Source organism: Phyllostomus discolor, chromosome 11 (assembly GCF_004126475.2).
Source record: "Phyllostomus discolor isolate MPI-MPIP mPhyDis1 chromosome 11, mPhyDis1.pri.v3, whole genome shotgun sequence".
Taxonomy (NCBI): domain Eukaryota; kingdom Metazoa; phylum Chordata; class Mammalia; order Chiroptera; family Phyllostomidae; genus Phyllostomus; species Phyllostomus discolor.
Genome location: NC_040913.2, coordinates 28,541,157 through 28,563,147, shown reverse-complemented (window position 1 = coordinate 28,563,147; position 21,991 = coordinate 28,541,157). Strand labels below are relative to the sequence as shown.

At 37.7% G+C, this 21,991-nt stretch overlaps 1 pseudogene; it reads right to left on the bottom strand.

Annotated features, from left to right (window-relative positions):
- Positions 1-8,451, bottom strand: LOC114508427 (annotated as a pseudogene).
- Positions 8,452-21,991: the final 13,540 nt, after the last annotated feature.

Below are 21,991 nucleotides of genomic sequence, written 5' to 3'. Positions count from 1 at the left end.
TCATGAGTGCAGGGACCGCCGTTTGTCCAGGGGGCATGATTAGAGATGTATTTGACCCCAGAACCATCTGGGATGAGCGGATTTTCAGCCAAGTTCAAACTCATACTCATTAAGCTCACTAAAGCCCTACTTTTTTTGATACGTGAATCTTCTGGCACCAAGGAACTTGAACTTGGCGCTGCGTGTAGCCTCAGTCACGAGCTCCTTGTTCTGACGCTTGATGCTCACGAACAAGACAACTTGGCCAACGTGGCCCCTGGCCACTGTGCCCTGGGACTCTCCAAAGGCAACTGCACCCCTGTCTGGAGCCTGTCAGCCCCTGCACCGGACAACATCTTGTTGATGCTGAGGACGTGGAAGGGGTGGCGCCGCTATTAGATGTGAAAGCTCTTTGCCACAGCTTTTCACCGTGTCCTGCAGGCACAAACACAGGCGGCCTCTAGGGCTTTGGAGGAGAGCTGCTCACATTCATCTGACACCATGTGGCCACAGAGTGGGAACTGACCACTTTTGCTTCTTCCATCCCGGGTCAAAGATGCAGATCTTGGCATCAGTCTCTGAAGAAGCGAGACTCAGAGTAAGGCTGGTAACGCCGGGCAGGATGGCCGCCCACGGCTAGACAGGGCTGTTAAGCGGCATGCTAAAGGGAAAGACTGTAAGAAAACTTTTATGTGTAAAAGAATAGTGTAACCCTCTACCTAGATTCAGTAATCTTTAATGTTTTCCAATTTTCTTGGATCTCTTTTTCACATTTATGTTCAACCATTTGAAAGTAAGTTATAGACCTGTCATTGCAAAATCATTCAGTATGCGTCCCCTAAGAATAAAGACAATCTCCTACATAACCACAATGTCATTATCATGCTTAAGTAGTAATAATTCCATAACATTGCATAATGTCTGTTTTATATTCAAATTTCTCTACTCATTCCCAGAAAGACGTTTATAACCATTTGTGTTTTTTTCCCTTGCCTAAACTCAATCCAATCTAATTTATATTCGCATTGCCTTTCCTGTTATACCTCTTCCCTCTCTTCGTTTAAAACGGTTCCTTTTTTTTCCCCCTTGACATTTTGCTTATGATTAGTTTAGGACAGCTGTTGGGTAGACTATTCCATAATCTGGATTTGCTTAGTTGTTTCTTCTTGGGTCATTACCATGATTCTCTGGGACCTATAGTTTTGTAAACTAGGATCTAAAACAGTGCTGTTCAACAAAAATGTAGTAATTTGGGCCACATATGCAATTTTAAATATTTTAATAGCAGCTTCAAAAAATAAGAAAATACAATGAATTTATTCTAATAAGGTCTTTTATTAATCCCAGTATATCCAAAACACATCCTTTCATCCTGTAACCAATATAAAGAAAAGTGTTAATACATTTTACTTTCTTTATTTAAAGTACTATTTCTATGAAATTAAATCTGGTATGTATACTTATATTAATTTTGACTAGCCACAATTCATGTTGAATAGTCACACGTGTCTGGTGTCTAACATTGTATAGCACAATGTTACAGTTGTAGCACATTGTATAGAGTCTTTTTTTAAAGGATTTTATTCATTCCTTTTTAGAGGGGAAGGGAAGAAGAAAGAGAACAGAAACATTGTCTCTCACACGCCCCCTACTGGGGACCTGTCAAACCAGCTACCCTCTGGTTCTCAGGCTGGCACTCAATCCACTGAGCCACACCAGCCAGGGCTAGTGTCTTGATTAAAGCTAAACCGTCTGGGCAATAGCATTTCATAGGTGAGGTGCGGTTTTCATAGCCAATTTTATCAGGATACCCAAACCCGTCAGATTATTTCACTGTTTATGTTGTCACTTTGTCACTTATGGTCATTTTATGCAGGAAATAACTAGAATCCTTTCCATTTTCAAGAACTTTTCCTCCTTTCATTTAGTAAATGATCTGTGGGAAGCTATATTGGCTCTATTAGAAATTTTAATTACTTGATAAAATGGCACCAAATGATTCTAATAGCCATTAATGATCTTTGACCTGAATTGATAATTATATAATATACTGCAAAATAGGGATTTTCTAATACTGTTATCTTTTCTTCTTTTATTACACATCAGTTTTTAGTAGAAAAGAGCTTCTCTTCCTCTTTCTTTTATTTACTATCATTTTTTAAAAAATTCTTAATCATACTTTTCAATTCTAATGCTCCTTCACAGTCTCAGATGAGGGTTCCTTTTTAGAGTACCTTGTTCTTGTTTCTTGAACATAGACTTTTATCAAATTCTTCTGAGTGTAATGATTTGGTTTAACTTTGAATCCACATTGTGGAGATAGCTGGGCCCCAAGATGGAAGTGACCAGAATCCAGGATTCAGACCTTAGAGGAGTCCCAGACTCTGATCAGGAGTATCCAGTGAGGATGAAACTGAAGGCCTGGCTAGGTAGCTCAGTCGGTTAGAGCATGGTCCTGTTACACCAAAGTTGCGGTTTCAATCCCTGGTAAGGGCACATGCAAGAATCAATCAGTGAATGCACAAATAAGTGGAACAACAAATCAACATCTTGCCCTCCCCTCTCTCATATCAATAAATACAAGGTAAAAAAATAAATAATAAATGAACCTGAAATAGGAAGACTGGAATTTCAGGGTTCTCTCACATGTTGGCTAGCAAAAACTAAAGTCACATATGGCCCTTACTATTCCTAAACTTGGGAGTCTGGATTCTTCCAGGTTCAACCTTAATCTCCCTGTATCCTAAACTATAGCCTTCTCCTTCTTGTGGCCATTGCCCCAATTTCTTTCATTGTGATATAGGTTTTTAAAGAAATTAAAACAATACACAATTCTATCTGGAAAAATATATATATATACACACACACACACTACCTGAAAATATTAGATTTAGAAATAGATTCTAGAAAGGAGTTGATTTACATCGGCATAATACAGCATCACCTGTGCTGTTTCCACACAGAACAGTCTCCAGTCATCTGACTATTTCCTCCTTAAGAGGATAAACTTAGCAAACATCTTATTTTCTCTGTCACTTTGCAGGTAGAATGCATGGTTAAGAGTAAACATGTCATCTCTCAGGGCTCTGTGATGACTTCTTGCTTGCTTTCCCCAGCTATCCTGTGTACCAGTTCCCCAGGATAAGAGTGATACACCAGTTGTTTAAAAGAGGGAAATCTCCTCAGACACAATATCTCAGCATAAAGACAGTTTTCTTTACTGTTCAGCAGAAATTGAACACCTTTTAAAAGAAAGAAGTCACCTTGTAATTGAATAAATGAATTCAATGCTAGGTAAGTTTCTATGTTTGCAAAGCCACTTGAAGACAGAGAGAGAATCTCTTCTGCCATTTTAGTCTCTAGGGCTTTTGTGCAGTGTTGGAAAGACTACATATAATCACTGCTAATATATGGGAAGACAAATGCAATAAAGCAGAGTTATAAAAACAAGACAAAACAAAGAACTGAACAGAAAGCTCTCCCAAGGCTTCGAAGTACCCGAGGGCTCTGGATTCCTCCCGAAGGGCTGGCGTGGGTTCCTTCCTACCTCAGCCCTGCCTGCCACGGGCCCACCAGTCCTAGATGAGTAATATTGCCTGGTGTAGACTGGGGGCCTGGTATGCCAACAGCTGAGGCCTACAACCAGCCTGGAATTCACCAGCAGTCCGGAGTGGCAGGGTGAGGCCTGAGTATTACCCTTCTGGAGCCCTTGCCTCCTGCAGTGTTTCCACTTCTGCCTCCCCAGTTCTGTCGTCCTTCTGGTTTTCCCCTCAGTTTCCCTCAGGTTCCAACACCTGTGCAGGGCCCCAGCCTGCTTGGCAGGTACCCTGAAACACCTGCCTTCTGATGTGTTGGAGTGTCTTCTTGTCACTGCTCCTCCTTGTTTGGAATCAGCCTTCAATTATGGAGCAACAAAGGAGACAAATACTGTCAATGGCCTGATTCTGAGCTTCATTATGGCGCAGGGACTCCAACCCTCAACTGCAGACCTGTGGGATTCCGCATCCTGTGTGTTTTGATTCGGGTGTGAATTCACCAATTTGACTTGCATGATAATATTTGTAATGCTTGCCTTCATCCTCGTTGTCCACGCCCACTTCCGCTCTTTCTGGGAACATTCCTACAACAAGGTTAAACTTTGGGGACTGCAAAGATCAGCTTCTGTTAAAAAAATATTTAATTTTAAATTTATTGTTAAGTGTTTAATTACAGTTTACATTACTGCTACTTTGTATTATTTCAGGTGTATAGCATGGTGGTTAGTCAATCGCACACTTTGTTACAAAGTGCTACTCCTAATATTTCCAATGCCCATCTGACACCATGCATAGTTAGTACTATATTATTGACTATACTTCCTATGCTGTACATTACAACACTGACTATTTTGAAATTAGCAATTTGTAGGGCTTAATTCCCTCACCTTTTCCACCCAGCCCCCCGGCCCCCTTCCCTCTGGCAGCTTTTGCCTGCTGTCTTCTGGCTCTACTGCTGGTCTGCACACCCTCAGCCTCCCCCCATTCTTTTTCCTCCTTACTTCTTCTCTCCCTCCTTTCATAAATATAGAAAAAAAAACTATTAGGGCTGCATTGGTTTTCAAATGAATCTGATGACATTCTCATCTGGCTTCTAACTTTATTGCACCAATAGTTTTCAGAGCGTTTGCTCTTTAATTCCATCATTTTTGTTTAATTCTATCACTTAAAGTTAATTTCCTGTCCTTTAAACAAATAAGCTGAGAAGAACACAGTGAATTAGAGACAGCTTACTCACGATCTGAGGAGCTGGTATCAGCTTCTGCTATTAGTTTGCTGAGGTTTCAGCACCAAATCAAGACATATGTGACACTGCCACATAGTAGCCAGCAGGTCCATGTGCCACATGTGTTTCTCTTGCAACATAGAATTATGTATTTAATATTATACAACTCAGCTTCCTACAGTGAAACAAATACATGCACTGATCGGGTTTCTAGCATTCTATTAACCTTTTATGAGGTCTAAATCACCCAGCATGAAAATAGTTTACTGCTCTCTGAAAATCTTTTTAAAGGCTTGGAAAAACAATCTAAGAAATTATATATGCTTGGAAAATATGTGTACATTTTATTTAAAATATGCTTTATTACTAAAACTTTGTATTTTATGAGATTCATAGAGGTATCAACAATTATCAAATCATTTCTTGCCCTGGCTGGTGTGGCTTAGTGGATTGAGCACAGGCTTCAGAACCAAAGGGTCACCGGTTCGATTCCCAGTAAGGGCATGTGCCTGGGTTGCAGGCCAGGGGCCAGGTTCTCCAGGGCATGTGAGAGGCAACCACCCATTAATGATTCTCTCACACAGGAATGTTTCTCTCCCTCTCTTCCTCCCTCCCCTCCTCTGTCTCTAAAAATAAATAAATAAAATCTTTGAAAAAATCTTAAAAAGGAAAGACTTTAAAGTAAAACAAATACTCTTTAAAAATGGATTACATACACTGAGTATTTAATTACACAGATTTTTCTGTTTTTCAATTTCAATTTTGTTGATTTTTGTTTCAGTAGTATTTTTATTTCTTTTATATTTTAAAATGTTATCAGTATAACTTATATTCACTGTTTTCAGTTCTGATAGTCTGTTAGTAAAGGCTGCATTGTCTTCATTTACTGTTTTGTTTCTTAGTTTATATAACCTATTGAAATTCAAACCTCTAATATAATTCTTTCAGTGGCCTAGAAATAGTATTTTTCCATATAGCTTGAGCATGCATGTCATAACATTTTAATGAGTCCAGGTCAGTAACATGATTATTTAATTTAATATAGTACAAAACAAAATGTTACCTGTTCTCATTAGTGAGTAAATTCCACGTTTAATTTAATCTTACTTTTAATACAGGAATACCTCGGAGATACGTGCGATTAGCTCCAGACCACTGCAATGAAGTCAATATTGATAAAGTGAGTCCTACAAATTGTTTGGTTTCCCAGGGCATATAAACGTTATGTTTACACTAAACTGTAGTCTGTTAAATATGCAATAAAATTGTATCTAAAAAAATCAATGTACATACCTTAATTAAAAATATTAAAACTTTATATCAGCAATGAGGCTGTTTGTTTGTTTTATCATTTGTGTGTTTGCTGGAGTAGCACTTCCAATCTCCTTCAAGAATTTTCCTTTGCATTCTTAACTCTTTGGACCGACACAGTGGATGTAGCTTTCTGCCTGTCTCGGCTCTCCACATGCCTTTCTCACTAAGCTTAATAACTTCTAGCTTTTGATTTGAAGTGGGCAACTTGTCATGCTTTCACTTGAACATTTAGAAGCCAGGCAGGTTATCAATTGGCCGAATTTCAATACCGTTGTGTCTCAGGGAATAGGGAGGCCAGAGAGGGACAGAGGGAGAGATAAGGAAGAAGGGCTGTTTGGTGGAGCAGTCAGAACACACGCAATGTTTACAAACAGTAACAATTACAGTAGTAACAGCAAAGATGACTCATCACAGATCACCATCACAAATATAATGATTAAAAATTTAAAATATTTTTAGAATACCAACAGGTGACACAGACATGAAGAGAATAAATACTGTTGGAAAAAATGGTGCTGATAGACTGGCTTGATGCAGGGTTACCACAAACCTTCCAACTTAGTTCCAGAAGCTTGGATTTGAGAGCTAAGACCTCAAAATCTGTGAAGTGTTAGATGTGATCTGCAGTGTGATTATTCGAAAGTTTAGGCCAGCTTCCAGGACTCAAATAGATACTTCTCCAAAGAGGACATTAAGATGACCAATAGATGCATGTAAAAATGCTCAACATCATTGATCACTACAGACATGCAAATTAAAACCACAATTATCACCTCACACCTGTCAGAATGGCCATCGTTAATAAATCAACAAACCACAAATGTTGGCAAGGATGTGGAGAAGGGGGAACCCTTGAACACTGTTGGTGGGAATGCAGACTGGTACAGCTGCTATTGAAAGCAGTATGGAGTTACCTCAAAACTTAAAAATGGAACTGCCTTATGACCCAACAATTTCACTTCTGGAGATATATCTGAAAAACAATTAATTTGAAGAATTATATTCACCCCTATGTTCATGGTAGCATTATTTACAATAGCCAGATTATGGAAGCAGCCCAAGCACCCATCAATAGATGAGTGGATAAAAATGTGTTAGTATATATATACAATGGAATATTAGCAATAAAAAAGAATGGAATCCTACTGTTTGAGACAACATGAATGGTCCTAGAGGGTATTATGCTAAATGAAATAAAGCAGACAGAGAAATACAAATACCATATCATTTTAATTATATGTGGAATCTAAAAACCAAAACAATAATAATAAAAAAAACAGAAACAGAATCATATATATGGAGAACAAATTGATGGTTGCCAAAGAGGAGCAGTGTTGGGGGACTAGGTGAGAAAGGTAAAGGGATTAAGTACAAACTGGAAGTTACAAAATAATCACAGGGATGCAAAGCAAAACAATGGGAATATACTCAATAATATTGTGATAACTGTGCATGGTGATAGATGGGCACTTGAATGATCATGGGGCTCACTCTGTAAATTATATCACTGTCTAATCACTATGCTGTACACCTGAAACTACTATAAAATATTGAATGTCAACCATAATTAAAAATAAAATTTAAAAGTGTATGCCAGCTTTGAGTGATCAATCATCGCCTCTCCCTAGTGCCAGTGCCTGGGAATAAAGGTTCTTTCACTATGTGAGTGGATACTACTCACTTCCACGTGGCCAAGGAATGATGTGGTTTGTCTTCCTCATCTTTGTCCTGCAACGATTTTTCTTTCATGATAGCCTACTCACCCTGAAAGTATAGTGGAGTTGAGGCCTTTGAATCTAAATCTTAGTTTCTCTGAACTACCTTATCTGGACAATTCCCTCGTTTAAACAATGCAGAAAGTTTATAAAACCACTGTCTACCTAGAGGGACAGAAGGGATATGAAAGGTACAGGGGCCCAACGTACATCTCTGTGCCCTTGAAGTGATGGCACAATTCACCCAACACTTTCAGTTGAGCAAGTTAATTATGTTTGATTCACTCTTAGTCTTCTGACACCCACTGTTCTGTGATGGATAGACACATAATTGGAGGACAGATAGAACTCCAGTTTGTCAATTAAAAGTATCTCTGCATTTTCTCACTTAGGAATGTATTTTTAGGTGTTTACTTAATCTGTTCAAAGTTCAATTCTCTATCAGAGCGGATTCTTTCCTATCCTAAGGTTGTTATCCCCCTGCACCCCTCCCCGCTGCAAGGCCATTGTACCTTTCTTCATTTTCCTAACTCCTTCATGGCAAGGAGCTCTCAACTCAGGCATCTCTTCATCCAGGAAGCCTTCAGCTTTCTCCCAGTAAGAGAAAACAGGTGGTCCCTGTTTTCCATGTACCACCAGACTCACCAGTTTCTTCAGTCATGTGCTCTTCTCGTTGTGTCATCTTCTGTTTCATTGAATGCCTTCTTTGCATATTAACCAATACATAATATTCATTTCTTTTGACTCAATGGATCAATTTCTCAAAGGCGAAGAGAGTGGGCTGCATTTTCTTTTTTTCCTTCTGGATGATCTCTCTCTCCTGGTTCAGTCCAGGAAACCTAATGGGTACTTAGTAATTATGTTCTTGACAAATGATGTTGTAAATAATGTAAACATTCCCAAATATTCTCGTAACAAGCTTGAATACTTACTCATGTTAGACAATAGGACAAAGGATTAAGAGCTGATCATGCTTATATATTATTTTTCTAACCTCTGCCCTTCTTAAGAGTTCCACCCCTTTCCAACCTCTCCTCAAAAACCTTAATAATTACTCACTGACTTTATTCCAAATATTTCTTTCCATGATTCTGTAGAGAAGGATAAAATAATAAGGTCCTACCATGATAAGGTTGACAAAACTGGAGATTTTCTGAGTAGCAGCACTGCAAACTCTCCCTTTTCCCATTTTCAACCTGAAATGAACTCTGTTTCCCTATTTTCAACTCAAGGAATCTCTTCCAGGCAAATCATTGGAAAGATCAAGACATACTTTCAGAAGGCCTGTTAAAATGTAGTTGTAGTTGTGCTGATTCCTAGCAAAATTATCCAGTCAGTGCTGGTTTTTTGAAAGTATATGTGAATCAAAGTGATAGAACTTAGGTGGGCTGAAAGTAGTTAATTCAAAGTCACTTTTTGTATTTCAAATAAGCTGCCCTTGGTGGTCATATTTTGATCTCTATTATCTAACTAAAATTTTTAAATGAACATAATGGTAAATCTTTCTTTATGCTCTACCCCTTTCTATAAGGGTTATGGGGTCAGGGACAAGTAGAACTTAGAGCTCGCTAATGTTATGAATGGCAGGCAGCATAGAAAAGCCATCCTCTGTTAAGTCCCAGCAGTGTCTTGTCATTGAAACCTTTCTAATGTTACTTCCCATTCCTGTCACCTTGGAAAAAATGATTCACTGTTGAACATAATAGAAATCACCATTGAATGACTACTGTGTGCTATGTACTCCACAAAGTACTTTACAGATACCATTCCTTATATATGCCTTTTCATGCCTGTAGGAGCTTTTGCAGATGAGCAGCAGCATTTTGAGAGGATAAATGCCATGACAAATTTATACCACCTGTTGGTGGCAGAACAGAAATCAAAATTATTTCACTCTCACTTCAAAGCTCAGGCTATTTCTCTAAGACAGACTTTCTTCTAAATGTGTAGAAATCATTTCAATATATTATCCTTATTAGTTTAATGTTAGTTCCTCATTGAATTTTTAATTTCCTAAGTAGTTATCTCACTAAATAAAAGTATTTGAAACTCCCAATATTATGTCTAAGATGTATATTTATTACTTGAAGAAGTTTGTCAAGTGAAAACAGTAGCATAAACCAAAATACTGCATAAAAGACAAGCTCACAGTTCTGAACACAGTTACTTAAACACATTTTTGTGCCCTAGTTCCCATTTTTACATGCATTTTAATGACCTCTTTTTTCTTTCTCGATACATTTTTATTTTGTCTGCTAATCAAATATAGTATCCTGTGATGAGATAGCATGAGTTAATTAAAAAGGTGTTGAAGTTTTTATTATATTTTGGTTAATGACAGAATTCTGCAAATATTTAACCTTAGTGATATTTCCACTTCACTTCTGTGGCTTTCATTCATATAATTTATTGTAATTTTACCAGTCCTATCTTCTGTGGTAGTCAACTTAATTGTATGAGTCTTGATTTTTGTTGTTTAGTAGCCTTTTGTTTATTCAGAAAGAAAAGTTTTCCAACTGCAAACAGAAGGGGTGCGAGTAGAGGGAGGTGTCTGTCCATCCAGCCCTGGCCCCCAGCCCATGTGGTTTTGACAGCAATAAGGGCTGCAGGGTAATGGCCCCCAAAATAAAAGTAGTGTACATGTGTGGGAAAGAGAGGAGTGCGGAAGCAGTGGGAAGTTGTCGGCGGGGGGAAGGAAAGAAGAGGTCAGTGCCAGAAACATTGCAGGTGGGAAGCCATTTCATGGCATTTCTTATAGACCATACCACCGTGGACACCTTGTTTGCCCATCAGCAAGATGGGGGTCCCAGAAGACATGTGATGGCGATGTTGAAGGCTGGGGTGGGGAGGGCAGGGATGGAGAGCTTGGGGCACATGCTCAGTGCCTCGGCCTAGACCACAGCTCTGATAGCTGATTCCTGATTTCTAGGTGTAAAAGTAATATTCCTAGAAGTTGAGAGAAAACCTCTGTATGAGAAAGTAAGAATCGTTAGTAATATTTACGTTTTTAAAATAATATACATATCAGTTGATAATCTGTTAGCATATAAAACTTGGTCATTTCAGATATCTAAACTTTACTTGCCTTAGGCTTTTTTCAAGTGTGAAACATTTCAATTCAAAAGAATATATTTTTGGAAATGATTCATTATTATCCTAGAAAATAAAGACAATATTTCTTATATTTAAAGGAGAAAATTCCAAACTACTCTCGCTTTGAATATTTTTTTAAAGAAATGATGTTTAGTGCCTTTGACAAATAGTCACTGGCAGACAGCTTTATTTTCTTGTCTTTTTTAAAAAATGCAAATGTTAGAATTCTTAACTTTCTAGGATTCTGTCCATCATTATAATGAGGGTGTCAATGCATCTTTTCTAGACTACAAAACCTCAAATTACTTCCTGTGTCTTATTCACTGATAGAGCCTGATCTCTACTCTCTAGAGAAAATGCTGAATTTTAGAATCAGAATGAAACAGCAACATTAGAAGAAAGCAAAGAACCGATATAAAATTGCATTACAACGGGTATTAATCGCTCCAGGACACTGAAAGTGGAAGAACTGTAATGTTTCTTCATTTTTGCCAAACAAATCAAACCTGGTTAAGGATGCCCATTTGCAGAGGTCAGAGCAAAGCTCCGTGACATACATGTCTGCATACACTACACACAGCAGGTTACACCTCCATTTGCAGCTACAATTATCCAAGAAAATTGGAGGTAGTGTGTAGGCTGAGGTGGGAAGATGCCACCCATTGGCATCTGGTAAACCATTGTTGTGGACATTCTTTTTTATTGATTTTGTTCATGCTTACCCGAGGATATGTTTATTGATTTTAGAGAGACAGGAAGGGGAGAGAGAGAAACACGGATGTGAGATAGAAACACCCATTGGTTGCTTTCTCTATGTGCACCCTGACCGGGAAATCAGACGACAACCCAAGCATGTGCTCTGACCCAAAATTGAACCTGTAACCTTTCACCATACAAGAGGTTGCTCCTACCAACTGAGCCACCCGGACAGGCCTGGTCTGGAGGTTCTTGAGTTGCCATGTAAAATATATGTCCTACAGCAATGCTCCTCATAGTTGATGTAAAAACACTTTAAAACCAGCATTTTAAGGAAATAGTGGAGACTACTAAATAAGCAATTATCAAGAATTTGAAGAAAAAAATGTCAGAGTAAAATCATACATATATGGTACCATATAATTAATAAATACTTTAAGAATACCTTTTGATTTTATTCCTGAGAAGGGCTCCTGGGATAACTATGAATTATGGCTCAGTTAGTCTCATTTGCATACTTATTTTCACTTAATAGAACACAATAAAAGATAATATTAGAGGAGTTTTTTGGAATTATATACATATTTAGAGAAAGATAATAAAACTTCTATAAAGGAAGGTCACCTTAAGAATTGAAGGGGTTTCAATGCGTGGGTCACCACCGGCCAGCAGTGATCACGGAATGCTGCGGATGGCTCGATAAAATGCCAGAAAAAATTTGCACAGAGACAGACTAGTTTCTGTGGAGAAGTAGGGACGGAATGGCTACCCCCTCTAGTGGGGAGCGCACCAATTTACCGTCCAAACCTGCTTTTATTGGGCTCGTTTTGCATAATAATTCAGGTAAAGTACAGTACTCATTACGAGGAAGTAAGGAACAATAGATAACAAGGAACTCTGTGGGTCTATTTTGAGTCAGGGTCAAAGAACTGTAAGACTTTGAGGAACAAACTAACTTCCCCCTTGGACCCTTCTCATTCAGCTGAGAGCATTCTAAACAAAGAAGTTTTCACAGTAATTTACATGTTCTTTCTTAGGCCTGATCACCGGGGGAATCCGCCCTTTTCAGCACAGAGCTTTAGCACCCTGTCATTGTTTCAGGCTTAGGTGGAGCAAGGGAACTAAGGCAACCAAGAGATAAGGAGATTTTCTCCCAGATGATGAGAACTCAGGCTATGTCAAAGCCGAGGAGTGAGGGTCCATCACCCCCTTTTGCTGTAGCCCCCCAAATCCTTTTGGGGGGCCTCTCACGTGATTGTGCCTGTCTTAGGTTGTTTCCCCCTTGGGGAATCTTACCCATCTTTGGCTAACCGACCAAGCTTTGGGGTTCAGTTATGAATGAAGCAGCAAAAGCAGCGCTCCTGCCAGGGAGACAAGCCCTTGTCTCCTTGCTGGCTTATGGTTCCGAGGGCGTTTCCTTAGCCTTAGCCTAGGCGGGTTTACAGCTTCTGATACCAGGCAGGGCGGTTCCCAACAGGGGTTTATTTTGTTGTGTATTTAGTTTTTATTTCTTAGAAATGAAAAATTAGACTAACAACACTCAAAAAATGTTGGAGACATTAAACACATTGTTTAAAAAATAAAGGATTATGAGAAACATAGAAATAATAGATTATGGATAAAAACTGAGTTGGAGTCAGTGAACATAGATTATAAACAGAAGAAAAGCTGTGGGTGAAAGGATTACTAAAAATTGCTTGTGAGAGCATAATAATTAATTATTGTATTTTAAAACAGTTTCTGAGATACCATCTCACATCTGTCAGAATGGCTATCATCATCAAATCAACAAAATCTGGCAAGGATGTGGAGAAAGGGGAACCTTTTTGCACTGTTGCTGGGAAAGCAGACTGGTGCAGTCACTGTGAAGAGCTGTAGGGGGATATGTCAAAAAATAAAAAATGGATCTGCCTTTTGACCCAGCGATTTCTCTTCTGGGAATACATCCAAAGGAACCCAAAACATGGATTTGAAAGAACATGGGCAGCCCTATGTTCGTTGCAGCATTATGTACAATCTCCAAAATATGGAAGCAGCCTAAGTGTCCATCAATAAATAAGGGGATAAAACAACTATGTGGCATTTACACAATGGAATACTACTTGGCTAAAAAGAAGAAGAAAATTTTACCCTTTACAACAGTATGCATGGACCTGGAGAACATTCAGCTAAGTGAAATAAGCCAGTCAGAGAAAGACAAATACCATATGATTTCACTCCTGTGTGGAATCTAATGAACAGTCTATCCAATCTATGGTCAATGGATAATGCCATATGTAGCCGTAAATCTTTGACCACAGGACTATAACTTCTGGTACTTGAATTATGCTTCAAATACACCTGTGGCCCTTTTTGAATGTTCAGATAGTATTTCCCACTGGAAACTTAATGAATTAGAATATCTTGGGTTATGACCTAGGTTTCTGTATTTTATAAAGTCATCCACATAAGTCACATTCTAACTATTAAACCAATAGTTAAGATATGAACTATTATTCTATTGCTTACCAATTTGAAAAGACAGAACAATTGAGAATCATTGTTAATATCTAGACCTGTGAGGTGGTTTCCAAAATCTCAATTTTCTTACTTGTGGGGAAAGAACATCACAGTTAACATCTTTGTCCTCTTCTCCTTCATCCTTATGTGAGCATAAAAATCAGTAGACTGATGAAAACCAGGGCCAGCCTCTTTTGTGTATGTATATGCTTTCAACCTTTAAATACTCAGCATTACCACAGACTAGTTTTCAACACACATTTTGTAAAGAATGAGTACATTTACGAGTGACATGTATGAGCTAAGTAACTATTAGGCCCTTGCATAGGTTATACCTTTAATTCATTTCTACAATCCTTAAAGGTATGTGATATGTATATACAGATTAACATAAGGACAATGAGGACCCAAGTTTAAGTTGTCTCAAGTCCCACAGCCAGTTAGCACAATCTTCCGCAGCAAGGCTTCAAGAAAGTAATCTGTCCCCTCGTCACAAAAGTTTGAGGTGTCATGAAGTATAAAGTCAAAAACTGCCACTATGTGAGTAGAGTTTTTTTTTTAAATAGAGTTCTTTAGAGATATAAAAGTCAAAAAGGGATGTTACAAAATTCATAATTCAAAAATATTATGAGAGGTTGGACATGAAAGGTTTTAGCAATCTGAGAACATTTGAAGAGGCTATCCCCAGAAACTCACAAAAGATACTTTTTTAGAACTAATAAAAGACACCTCCATTTTACAGAGTTAGTTGCAAAACTGTGAAACTTACAGCCAAAAATGTTCCGTGTTGAATATATTTATAAAACTATATATTTGCCATAGGTGGCAAATTCATAACAAATTTAAGGGAAACTAGAACTTGAAGGCCAATATGCTCCCAACTGTGACTTTTATTAATGAGTTATCTCAATATTTTCAGTGGAGTCCAAGTTCTTTGAAGTTTCCACTACTCCGTCTCCTATCTGCTCAAGTTTTTAAAAGTGGGGTTTAATCCTGGCTGCTCTTTAGCTGGCAAAGCAAACCAATGTTGTTTCCATGAGTAAAACACTTATAACACTTATGTTGATTGGGAAATACACTTAAAACTCATCACCAAATTATTAATAAGATTGTATTAATAAATTAACAGAATCCACATTTTACTCGGCTTTAAAAAACAGGACAATGCATATTTTTTATTTTACACTTAGTTTCATGATAGTAGGTTAGGGTTTTAACCAGTGATTCTTGACTAGGGGTGACTTTTTTCCCCAGGGGGCATTTGGTAAGATCTGGAGGGACATGTGTGATTGTGATAACTGGGACAGGGGGTGTGACTGTCAGCAGATAGAGGCCAGGGGTCCTGCTAAATATCCTACAATGCAGGTGACAGCACCCTCCACGAAGAATCGTTCTACACAGTGGTAGACAGGGTTCTAAGATAAATCTGAAGATTTATCACCCCCTCCCAGAGTACACACCCTGTGTAATTCCCAAACCTTGAATACGATGAGACTTCACACTGTGATTACAGTTCTGTGGCACAGTTGACTCCAAGACAGGGAGATACTCGAAAAAGGCTAAACCTATGAGCCCTTTTAAAGCAGAGAGTTTTCTCCTAATGGTCACAGAAGAGGAAATCAAAACAACTTGGAGGGTGAGAAGGATTCAACAGAAGTAAAGGAAGTTCTTCGTCACCCAGATTTAGATGCCCGAGGTCAAGGATCTGAGAGCAACCCTTAGGGGCCAAGAACAGTTCCTGTGTGACATCAGTGAGAAAATGGGGATTTACCCTCAGGAGCACAGGGAACTGAATTCTTCTCATGACAGGAACGAGCTCGGAAGAGGATCTGAGCCTCTAGATGAGAACTCAGCCACACTATTGGCCTTCTGACCTACAGAACAGCACTATAATAAACAGGTGTTGTTATAAGTCACCAGATTTGTCATTTGCAATGTAGCAATAGTAAACAAATACAGGCCCAACACAGCAACAGTGCCAAGGTGCGGAAACCATAGTTTAAGCATTCTAGTGTAGCACTAAAGGGGTGATACTAGGTTTGATTTCAAAGAAACAGTGAACAAAAAATTTCCTCGGAGGAAATGATTTACTTAACTCCAATCAATTAAAGATGTTTCTTTACTATGGAACATTTTGGAAAGTTTAAGATCTAATTATATCATGGAGCTACAGGAGAATAGGTAATTCAGCAGTAATTCCAAAGAGTGGAATTTTAACAAACAAAGAGTGTTTTAACAAACAGCTATTGTTTTTTGAAAAATGGACAGATATCTTTTGTTCCTAAGGTTTCTTAGGATTGAGTTTATCAAAATGTACAAATTAGTTAACTTAAAAAAAATCAGTGTCACAGATCATCTTTCTAATTTCAAACAAAATAAAATATGCTAAAATATGGATTATCCTTCATAATTTAGACTGTCTAGTTAAGCAGTGATTCTTCTTGAGCATTTATTATTGTAGAGATCTTGGGAAAATGTGTAAAGCATCTGCCACTTTCAATTTGCAAAGAGTCTACATGTATCTCAATTATTTGTGAGGGGAGGAGCTAGTGTTGAGGGACATGCATATTAGATGTTGGGTGAGGTTCTACTTCTACTAGTTATGCTATTATCTTTCTTCCAAGGCTTTTTTCTGGTCCTTTACATGGCATTGTCATAGACCTGGATAGAAATTTATTCTCTGCTTTGTAGTAACTCTTTCACAGATTACCACTTTGTCTATAATTCCAGAATATGGAGATTTAGGAGCAGTGATATGTGGTACAGGGATTATTTGTATCCACTTGAGAATACAGGGAACAGCTTCAAAATATAGGATGATAGATCCATTAGTTTAGAAAGCACTATTATTCTATGCATTGCTTGCTGATGATTAATCTTGATATGATATGTGGAGCCTGCTGCCCAAGTGCTGATTTATGCCTACTAAACTGAGGATCACTGCCTTCCATCTGGCATGAAAGTGGTTTCATAACATAGACCCAACTGGCCTTTACAACCTCATCCTGCATTACCACCCTACGCAGGGGTATACTCTAGTGAAACTAAATTTCATTTTTCACTTTTGATGTATTCATTTAAACAGTTTTATTTACTCTTTCCTCTGCCCAGAATGCTTTTCATTGAGAGTATATTACAGATTAAATTGCAATAACAAACAGCCCCAAATCTAAGTGACATAACCCAACAAAAATTTCTTTTTAAAAATTGTTTTATTTATTGATTTTTAGAGGAAGTATGTGTGCAGGGGCAGAGGGAGAGAAAGAGAGATGTTGGTCCACTTATTTATGCATTCATTGGTTCATTCTTGTATGTGCCCTGACTGGGGACTGAACCCACAACCTTGGCATATCAGTGGCAATGCTCCAACCAACTGTACTACCTGGCCAGGGCTTTATTTCTTGCTCTTATGAAAATATGTATGTAGAGGGTACGTGGGAGGGAAATTTAGGTGGAGGAATGCTTTGTTCCTCAGCATCTCTCAGAATCTCAGATTGATGCAGACCCTGCAAGTTATTTAATTTCTTTACAGTTTCTCATTAATGAAATGGGAGTTAGAATGTCTACCTTTGCAAGGGTGTCATGAGGATAACATAGATAAAAGCACTTTTCTGATGTCCCAGAAAAAATGTTCACTCCCTTGCCCCTTCTCCCTCTTCCTCTTTCTCTCCCCCCATCTAAAAACACTTTTATAACAAACATATTCCACCTTTCATTTTGCCTTGTACTATAATTACTATTTTGCTTGCTAGATTTTAAATGTTGGAAGTTACAGTATGTGCCTTTTTTTCATTCTTTTGTTTTTGTAGGCACCTCAGCACCTAACACAGTTTTCAGTAGGCATTTAAAAACACTGGTTGAAGAACTCATGATTTTCTAATACAGGAGTAGCTTTCTGAGAGTTTTCTGTAATCCTAGCTCTGTATTTAACCTGAAATTGAGATAAAAATAAAAAAAATTAAGCATTTAAAAAAATACATTTTATTGATTATGCTATTACAGTTGTCCCATGCTTTCCCCCCCTCTGCCCTATAACCCTCTCTCCCTCCAGCACTCCCCCACTTTCCTTCATGTCCATGGGCTGTACATGTAAATTCTTTGGCTTCTCCATTTCCTATACTGTTCTTAACCACTCCCTGTCTACTTTGTACTTACCATTTATGCTTCTTATTCCCTGTACCTTTTCCCCCATTCTCTGCTTTCCCCCTCCCCACTGATAATCCTCCATATGATCCCCATATCTGTGATTCTGTTCCTGTTCTAGTTGTTTGTTTAGTTTGTTTTTGTTTTTGTTTTTAGTTTAGTTGCTGATAGTTGTGAGTTTGTTTTCATTTTACTGTTCATAGTTTTGATATTCTTCTTTTTCTTAAATAAGTCCCTTTAACATTTCATATAATAAAGGCTTGGTGATGATGAATTCCTTTAACTTGAGCTTATCTGGGAAGCACTTTATCTGCCTTTGCATCCTACATGATAGCTTTCTGGATAGAGTATTCTTTGATGTAGGTCCTTGCCTTTCATGACTAGTCATATGAAGTAAAAATGCATAACTAGTTTTAGCTTTAACTTTTCCCACTACAAACCTAGATTTTTTTAAAACTAAAGTTTATGGATTAAACTTTTTAAAAATAAGCATGGGACCTGGCATACAATAATTGCTTAATACATAATCATGAATGAAGTCTGATCTACTTGCAGAGAAACTATATGAGTTCAGAGATATTAATTATACATCTGTAAAAACAAGTTAGTACTGGTTTTGTAAAGAGTTGTCCTAAGAATATCAGGTGAGAAATATTTCAGAATCTTGAAACTGAAGTACTTAAGCTTTATACATTTTAAGGAAATCTAGTAGTTTTTGAATTTTTATATTTTTCTTAGAATTTAACAGTTGCCTAGACATAGGAGGAGGGGAGAAGAAATGCTAGAAAGTCATTCTTCTACAAATGTTATTTTTACTGTTTGCATTGTTTCTTGAAGTGTCGGGTTGTGAAGATATAAAAAGTGTTTACCCATTCTGATATTGTTGCCTCACTTGTAGCATTAAAAAAAATCAAATTCAATAAATTAGTTAAATGAAAGTATAAATTATGTTACCATACAACTTTTTTCTACAGATGAGTCTTTAGTAATTGTCATGTATAGATTTGGATTAATACTGGCAAATTTTCTCTTAAATAAAAAGGAATATGCCAATGAGATTATTTTGTCTTGGAAAAACAATTAAAAATCTCAACTATATGGGTAACTATATGTATATGTATATATGTGTTCACACACACACCTTAACCTCTGAAAAAGTGTCTGGGAGAAAACTTGTACTTACTAAATACATCCAGGAACATTTTAGGATGAGATATATGTTTTGAGAAAACATGTGTATCTAAAATACGCATTTCACTTATAAATCCCTTGCTTCTTGATATTCTAGGTGGCAACCAATTTTTCACAGGATTTTCAACCCATAAAAAGGAGTTGTAAATTTAAGACCAAATGAGAGTGATTCCAAGACAAATACATTACAAAAGGGTGAATAAGAAAGAAATGTGTTGTTTCAGCATAGGCAGGTATTTGTCTTAATTTATGGAACTGTTTTCCCTGCTTGTAAAATTCCATTTTTTATGGAATAGAGAATTATTGCTGCTGTAAGATGTAACCAAATGGCTAAATGCCTGAGGAAAATGTATAATAAGGACATTTGTGTTAAGAATATAATATTCAAAAGCTTTCACTGGGGGCTTAGTTAGTTATCCTAGTTTTCTTTTAAGAAATTGGGACAGAGTGCCAATTTAGTATTATGTAAATACAAGAATCCGAATGCTACAAATACACCAATGTAACTTCTTTAAAAGACTGGACAAGTGGTCTATCATTACTGAAATTCCATGACTTTTTTCCTTTCTCCCCTTCTTTTTTACTCAAAGAAACCCAGTACAGTTTGGGTTAGTAATGTGCCCTGCTAAACTCTTGATTTGCCATGCTGTTGCCCATCTAGGTGGGGCCTAAGCTATACATTCTGGCTAATAAAAGGTAAATGGGGAAATATTGGGCCTCACTCTGAAGAGGGCTGGTTATTTTTGGACTAGCTAAGACAGATTTAGCTGTCATTCTCCTTTACCTTTAGTTTCCTCTGTCCTCTTTCATCTTCTGGAGTGTCTTTGTGATGCACTCAACTATGGCAGAGGGATATATCCTTCAGCTTCCCTCACAGGTGAGGGGGTATACCTCTTTACCTTAGTACGGTGCTACTCGGACCACTTCGGCTTTCTGTGAGTATGTAGGAAAAGGGAAAGGATATTGCCTAGGAAACTGCCACTTTATCATTGCATATCAATGTCACAAAATGAGGGTATTTTTTTTCTACTATTCTCTTAAAATTAGGGGGCAACTTCTTACTTTCATTCAGGTAGGTATTTTTCAATGTACATTGGCAATGTTAGATTATGATTTGAGGTTCATCAAGAAGGTTATACTGCCATAGAAACTGCAGCAATGAGAGATATGGATGAAATAAATCTACCCTTGAATATGGGGGCTGGCATCATGGATGGTCAGTGCCTATCACTGAGGGGTGCTATGCGATGACACGGGGTAGCATTGGCATGCGTCTGAATCTCAGAAGGTTGGGCCTTTACATAGACTTGGCCTTCCCAAGTCTATGTGGGAAAAGTGCTGAGTGCTCTGTTCTGCTCCCCATCTCAAGGGCTGGTTAGTGCATGATTTCCATCACTGTTTCAGTCTAGACTTGCTAAGTCCCACCTGCTGTTCAACTGAGGGCTTACGGGTACCACGGGATGGCAATACCTTTGTGTCCTCTGTTTTCACTGAAGAATAAAGGCAGTATTGGGCAAGTAGGGCTGTGTGAATGGTTGGTCCAGACAGAGAGTAAAAGGCAGATTAAATTATTAAGTAAAAATGGAGAATTCAAGCATGAATTGGGGTTTTAGTAAATAATTATTTCTGGCAATTACAGAATGCTGGTATTTGAAGTCGCTGGGAGCTAAGAGCTCCACTTTGGTGTTCAGCTGTAGTGGCCAGAATTCCCTGTCTTTGCTTTGGAAGTCAGGGATGGGTGTTTTGCTGGTAATAGGAGGAATAGTAGAGACCTCACGTGAAACATTAGACAAGGACACGTCTAGCCTGGTGATCCTTGTAACTCAATATTCTCTTCAACGGGCTTTTTGACTATTACACTATACTTTTTCAGCATTAATATTCTCATTTTCTCCTTTAAATTACCCAATAAGAATGATATAAAAGTTATTTCCAGTTCATTTTCATTTAAGGATAATGATCACTAATGACCACAAAGCTGAGATTTCCTCAGCTCAGAAGGTCTGAATACAGCTAAAGAGCATGAGCAAGGAGGGATATTAATGATAAATATTGAAGATTAGCCTTCATATTGGGGTAGCAAAATATATTTAGCTGGCTAACTTGTAATGAAAATTCAAATAAAACCTTTAGTTTTTAAATAGTTCTTGACCAGCTACGGCTTATAAACAAACTATTTTTGTATCTTGCCATGGTAAATTTTTATCAGTCCTGCTTTAACTGCAACTTAAATGTTGGAGACAGCTCTTGCTGACATTATCTTGTCATAGTATCTCCTTTTGCATATCATACATCCCTGACCCTAAACCACGCTTAGCATATTCTTTCCAAGTCTGCCATAGTTAGAGTATAGAATAATTTTATAATTGGCTATTCCCTTTTAAATGTGTTCTTAATTTAAGCATATGTCAAATTTCATATGTAGTAATTGATTTGAAATTTATTTAAAATAGTTGTTATAGTTAATATTTCCCTTTCATATTTTGATTAAATCTGGAAACTTCTTCCTTTTCTCTTTGGGATTACACCAGATTGTGAATACTAAGAGACCAGAGTCACCAGAGCCATCTTAAGGTTGTGTTAAATACTATTGTTTAATT